Genomic DNA, 6,000 nt, shown 5'->3' with positions numbered 1-6,000 from the left:
TAAACACCCTGCAGCATTCATCTGAAAGGAGCTGAAGAAAGCTAAAGAAAAGGAAAAGCAGGCAACCCAAAATTACCCAAAAGCTCCAGCCTTGCTGATTCCAGCCCAATACCAGGTAAGCCAGAACCCTACAGCCTCCAATTGCCAACATTGGAGGCCCCAGCACACAAAGCCAGTGAACAAGACCTAGCCTCCCAACACAAGAAGTTTGGGTCAGTGCCCTCTGCTCCCCAGCAGGAGAGCTCAATCTCGTTAAAGGCCAGGGAATAAAGAAACACCATGTGTAAAAAGAAATGTACCATAGATTCATATTATGAGAAGAGTGAAGATCAAGACAGAAATTCTGAAGAGGACAACATTGTCAACAAACCCACATCTGCAATATCAAAAGGTCTGAACTGGTCTGAAGTCCAAAAAGCCTTCTTAGAAGAACTCAAGAAGGATTTTAAAAGTCAAATGAGAGAGGTAGAGGAGTCTTTAAAAAATACAATTGGCCAATTGGGAAAAAAAGTACACTGAAGAAAACAAGTCCCTAAAAAAAACACAATTGGCCAACTGGAAAAAAGTACACTGAAGAAAAGAAATCCTTTAAAAATATAATTGGCCAATTGGAGAAGAAAGTACAAAATCTAACAGAAGAAAACAATATGTTAAAAATTAGAATTGCACAAATGGAAACTAATGACTCTATGAGAGAGCAAGAATCAGTCAAACAGAAACAAAAAAAATGAAAAAAATAGATGAAAATGTAAAATACCCATGGGTAAAACAACTGACCTGGAAAATCTATCCAGGAGAGACAATTTAAAAATTATTGGCCTACCTGAAAATCATGATGAAAAAAAGAGCCTGGACAGTATCTTTCAGGAAATCATAAAGGAAAACTACCCTGAAGTCCTAGAACCAGAAGGTAAAATAACCATAGAAAGAATTCACCACTCCCTGCCTGAAAGAGATCCCAAATTGAAAAGGCCAAGGAATATAATAGCCAAATTCCAAAATTACCAGGTCAAAGAGAAAATACTGCAAGTAGCCAGAAAGAAACAATTTAAATATCATGGAACCACAGTCAGGATTACACAGGACCTTGCAGCTTCTACATTAAAAGATCGTAGGGTGTGGAACATGATATTCCATAAGGCAAAGGAGCTTGGACTGCAGCCAAGGATGAACTACCCAGCGAAAATGAGCATGATTTTTTAGGGGAGGAGATGGATATTCAAAGAAATAGGGGACTTCCAAACCTTCCTGATAAAAAGACCAGAGCTCAACAAAAAATTTGATCTTCAAGTACAAGATTCAAGAGAGACATAAAAAGGTAAATGGGACAGAAAGATACAATATGTTGTTAACAAGGGCAAACTGTTTACATCCTTACAAGGGAAGATGATACAGTTCTTGAGAATTGTATTGTTATTACACCATGTTAAAGGAATATACATAAAGGGGGTGGATATAAGTTTACTTTGATGTAATAATAAAAAAAAATCTAATCAACTGGGTTAAATGGATCCAAGTAAATGAATTAGTCTGATCTAAGAAAATGTACTAAGAAAGGAGGAGGCAGACAAGGGTAAATTACATTACAGGAAAAGACACAAAAACCTATTACAGCAGAGGGAAAGAAGGGAGGGGGATGAGCATTGTTTGAACCTTACTCTCATCAGATTTGGCTCAAGAACGGAATAACATAATCAGGTATAGAAATCTAACATGCCCGATAGGCAGTAGGAGGGAAAAGGGGAAAGAAAAGGGAGGGGGGATAGAAGGAAGGGAAGAAGCAGTAAGGGTAAAGGGGAAGAAAAGGGAAAGGGCTAATAGAAGGGAGGCGGGAGGGAGGTGGAATTGAAGGAGGCGGTGGTCAAAAGCAAAACACTAGTTCAGGGGGGAAAGGAGAAAGGAGAAAGAAAAGCAGAAATGGGGGAAAAGGATGGAGAAAAAGACACAGATAGTAATCATAACTCTGAATGTGAATGGGATGAACTCTCCCATAAAATGGAAGTTTATAGCAGAGTAGATTAAAAACCATAATCCTACAATATGTTGTTTACAGGAAACACATTTGAAAAAGAATGACACATACAGGGTAAAGGTAAAAGGCTGGAGCAGAATATATTATGCTTCAGCTGAAGTAAAAAAAAAAAAGCAGAGGTAGCAATCCTGATCTCAGACAAAGCAAAAGCAAAAGTAGGTCTTCTCAAAAGAGATAAGGAAGGAAACTACATCCTGCTAAAAGGCATCATAGACAATGAAGTAATATCATTACTAAACATGTATGCACCAAATGGTATAGCATCCAGATTCTTAGAGGAGAAGTTCAGGGAGTTACAGGAAGAAATAGACAGCAAAACTATACTAGTGGGGGACCTCAACCTCCCCCTCTCTGAACTAGATAAATCTCACCACAAAATAAACAAGAAAGAAGTTAAGGAGGTGAAGAGAACATTAGAAAAGTTAGGTATGATAGACCTCTAGAGAAAACTGAATGGGGATAGAAAGGAATATACTTTTTTCTCAGTGGTATATGGCATATACACAAAAAGTGACCATGTACTAGGGCATAAAAACCTCACAATCCAATGCAGAAAGGCAGAAATATTAAATGTATCCTTTTCAGATCATGATGCAATAAAAATTATATGTAATAAAGGGCCACGGAAAGATAGACTAAAAAATAATTGGCAACTAAATAATCTAATCCTAAAAAATGATTGGGTCAAACAACAAATCATAGAAACAACCAATAATTTCATTCAAGAGAATGACAATAATGAGACAACATACCAAAACTTATGGAATGCAGCAAAAGCAGTTCTTAGGGGAAGTTTCATATCTCTAAATGCTTACATAAATAAAATAGAAAAAGAGGAGATCAATGAATTGGGCATACAACTAAAAAAACTAGAAAAAGAACAAATTTAAAAATCCTCAATTAAACAGCAAATTAGAAATATTGAAAACCAAAGGAAAAATTAAGAAAATTGAAATTAAGAAAACTATTGAAATAAATAAAACTAAGAGCTGGTTTTATGGAAAAAACAATAAAATAGATAAACCTTTGGTTAATCTAATTAAAAAAAAGAAAGAAAACCAAATTACTAGTATCAAGAATGAAAAGGGTGAAGCTACCACCAAGGAAGAGGAAATTAAAACAATAATTAGGAATTATTTTGCCCAACTATACGCCAATAAATTTGACAATCTTAGTGAAATGGATACATATTTACAAAAATATAAATTGCCCAAATTAACAGAAGAGGAAGTAAAATACTTAAATAACCCCATCTCAGAAAAAGAAATTGAACAAGCCATTGATGAACTCCCTAGGAAAAAATCTCCAGGGCCAGATGGATTTACATGTGAATTCTATTAAACATTTAAAGAACAATTAATTCCAATACTATATAGACTACTTGGGAAAATAGGTGAAGAAGGAATCTTACCAAATTCTTTTTATGATACAAATATGGTGCTAATACCTAAAGCAGGAAGAGTCAAAACAGAGAAAGAAAATTATAGACCAATTTCTCTAATGAATATAGATGCAAAAATTTTAAACAAAATATTAGTAAATAGATGACCCAAGAATAATACACTATGACCAGGTAGGATTTATAGCAGCAATGCCAGGCTGGTTCAATATTAGGAAAACTATCAGCATAATTGATCATATCAACATCAAAACTAACAGAAACCACATGATCATCTCCATAGATGCAGAAAAAGCTTTTGACAACATACAACACCCATTCCTATTAAAAACACTAGAGAGCATAGGTAGAAATGGAGTCTTCCTTAAAATAATAAATAGCATTTGTCTAAAACCTTCAGCAAGCATAATATGTAATGGGGACAAGCTAGAAGCATTTCCAATAAGATCGGGGGTGAAACAAGGATGTCCATCATCACCACTCTCAATCAACATCGTCCTGGAAATGTTAGCTTTAGCAATAAGAGAAGAAAAAGACATGGAAGGTATTAGAATAGGCAGAGAAGAAACAAAGTTATCACTCTTTGCAGATGACATGATGTTATACTTAGAGAATCCTAGAGAATCAAGTAAAAAACTACTTGAAATAATAAGCAACTTTAGCAAAGTTGCAGGCTATAAAATAAACCCACATAAATCATTGGCATTTCAATATATCACCAACAAAGCCCAACAGCAAGAGATAGAAAGAGAAATTCCATTTAAACTTACTGTAGACATTATAAAATATTTAGGACTCTACCTCCTGAAACAAACCCAGGAACTGTATGAACACAATTACAAAACACTTTTCACACAAATAAAGTCAGATCTAAATAATTGGAAAAACATCAGTTGCTCATGGGTAGGCTGAGCTAATATAATAAAAATGACAATTCTACCTAAGCTAATTTACTTATTCAGTGCCATACCAATCAAATTACCAAAATATTATTTTATAGAGTTAGAAAAAATAATAACAAGATTCATTTGGAAGAACAAAAGGTCCAGAATATCAAGAGAACTAATTAAAAGAAATGCACGGGACGTTGGCCTAGCCATTCCAGATCTTAAGTTGTATTATAAAGCAGCAATCATCAAAACTGCTTGGTACTGGCTAAGAAATAGAGTGCTGGATCAGTGGAATAGGTTAAATATGCAAGACACAGTAGTCAATGACTATAGTAATCTATTATTTGATAAACCCCAGGACCCCAGCTTCTGGGATAAGAAACTACTCATTGAAAAAAAACTGCTGGGAAAACTAGAAAAGAGTATGGCAGAAACTAGGTATAGACCAAAATCTCACACCATATACCAAAATAAAGTCAAAATGGATTCATGATTTAGATATAAAGGCTGATACTATAAGCAAACTGGGAGAGCAAGGAATAGTTTACCTGTCAGATCTATGGAGAACAGAAGAATTCATGACCAAACAGGAGATAGAGAATATTACGAAAAGCAAAATAGATAATTTTGATTACATTAAATTGAAAAGTTTTTGCACAAACAAAGCCAATGCAACTAAGATTAGAAGGAAAGTAGAAAATTGGGAAAGAATTTTTACAACCAGTCTCTCTGATGAGGGCCTCATTTTTAAAATATATAGAGAAGTCAAATTTATAAGAATACAAGCCATTCCTAAATTGATAAATGGTCAAAGGATATGAACAGACAGTTCTCAGATGAAGAAATTAAAGCCATCTATAGTCATATGAAAAAATGCTCTAAATCACTATTGATTAGAGAAATGCAAATCAAAACAACTCTGAGGTACCACATCACACTTATCAGAATGGCCAACATGACAAAACAGGAAAATGATAAATGTTGGAGAAGATGTGGGAAAATTGGAACACTAACGCATTGTTAGTGGAGTTGTGAAATGATCCAACCCTTTTGGAGAGCAATTTGGAACTATGCCCAAAGGGCTATAAAAATGTGCATACCCTTTGACCCAGCAATATCTTCTAGGGCTATATCCCAAAGAGATCACACAAATGGGAAAAGGACCTACATGTACAAAAATATTCATAGCAGCTCTTTTTGTGGTGGCAAAAAATTGGAAATTGAGAGGATGCCCATCAATTGGGGAATGGCTGAGCAAGTTGTCGTATATGAATGTGATGGAATACTATTGTGCTATAAGAAATGATGAACAGGCTGACTTCAGAAAAACCTGGAAAGACTTGTATGGTCTGATGCTGAGTGAAGTGAGCAGAACCAAGAGAACATTGTATACAATAACAGCCACGTTGTGTGATGACTAATACTGATAAACTTAACCCTTCCTGGCAATACAAGGATACAAGACATCTCCAGAGGCCTTGTGATGGAAAATGCTAACCACATCCAAAGAAAGAACTATGGAAGTCGAATTACTATTTTTTTTTCTCTTCTGTTGACTTTTGTTTCCTCTTTCTGATGGTTCCTCCTATTGGTTTTAATTTTTACTTACAACATCACTAATGTGAAAATATGTTTAATATAAATGTAAATGTATAGCCTATATCAGATTGTGTGCTGTC

Source organism: Vombatus ursinus, unplaced genomic scaffold (assembly GCF_900497805.2).
Source record: "Vombatus ursinus unplaced genomic scaffold, bare-nosed wombat genome assembly UNPS02015152.1, whole genome shotgun sequence".
Lineage (NCBI taxonomy): Eukaryota > Metazoa > Chordata > Mammalia > Diprotodontia > Vombatidae > Vombatus > Vombatus ursinus.
Note: the sequence above shows the minus strand (reverse complement) of the source record.